This window comes from Cynocephalus volans, chromosome X, assembly GCF_027409185.1.
Source record: "Cynocephalus volans isolate mCynVol1 chromosome X, mCynVol1.pri, whole genome shotgun sequence".
Classification (NCBI taxonomy): Eukaryota; Metazoa; Chordata; class Mammalia; order Dermoptera; family Cynocephalidae; genus Cynocephalus; species Cynocephalus volans.
In genome coordinates this window covers 103734140-103735375 of record NC_084478.1, presented here as the reverse complement: position 1 = coordinate 103735375, position 1236 = coordinate 103734140, and positions in this window count along the sequence as shown.

Sequence of the window (1236 nt, the reverse complement as noted above, 5' to 3'; positions counted from 1 at the left end):
GAATAAAATATCTAGTTATAGTTCTACATAAAAAAAAATAAACAGCTTCTGTACAGCAAAAGAAGCAATCAATTGAGCGAAAAGACAACCAGCAGAATGAGAAAAAATATTTGGGATCTATTCATCTGACAAGGGATTGATGTTTAGCATATACAAGGAACTTAAACAACTAAACATCAAAAAAACTAATAATCCGATTAAAAAAATGGGCAAGTGACCTGAATAGACATTTCTCAAAAGAAGACATACGAATGATCAACAGGTACATGAAAAAATGGTCAGCATCACTAGTCATCAGGGAAATGCAAATCAAAACCTCAGTGAAAGATCATCTCACCCAGTTAGAATGACTATTATCAAAAAGACAAAAAATAACAGACGCTGGTGAGGGTGCAGAGAAAAGGGAACTCTTACAGACTTTTGGTAGGAATTTAAATCAGTAGAGCCATTATGGAGGTTCCTCAAAAAACTTAAAATAGAATTACCATATGATACAGCAATCCCACTGCTGGGTATTTATCCAAATGAAAGGAAATTAGAATACAGAAGAGATATCTGCACTCCCATGTTTATTGCAGCATTATTACAATAGCCAAGATATGGAATCAACCTAGGTGTCCCTCTACAGATGAATGTATAAAGAAAATATGGTATATGTACACAGTAAAATACTACTCTACTATGAAAATCTGTCATTTGCATGTCTTAAAATCCTGTTTGCAGCAACATGGATGACCCTGGAAGACATTATGTTAAGTGAAATGTCAGGCACAGAAAGATAAATACTGCATGTTCTCACTCATATATGGAAGCCAAAAATAAAATAAGTTATAGAGATTAGAATTGTGGTTACTAGAGACTGGGAAAGGGAGGGGGAGGGTGGATAGGGAGAGGTTGGTTAATGGACACACAATTACAGCTAGAAAGGAAAAATAAGCCCTAGTGGTATACAGTAGTGCTAAGCACCTATAATAATAATAATAATAATAATTATTATTATTATTATTATATTTATTATTATTATTTTTTGTTTGTTTGTTTGTCCATGTTCTTTTCTTTGCTTTTTTTTTTTTTTTTTTTTTAAATTTTTATTTTGTCAATATACAATGTGGTTGCTTATTGTGGCCCATCACCGAAACCTCCCTCCCTCCTCCCTCCCCTCCCTCCCACCCAAAAATGTCCTTTCTGTTTGCTTGTCATATCAACTTCAAGGAATTGTAGTTGTTATATCTTCTT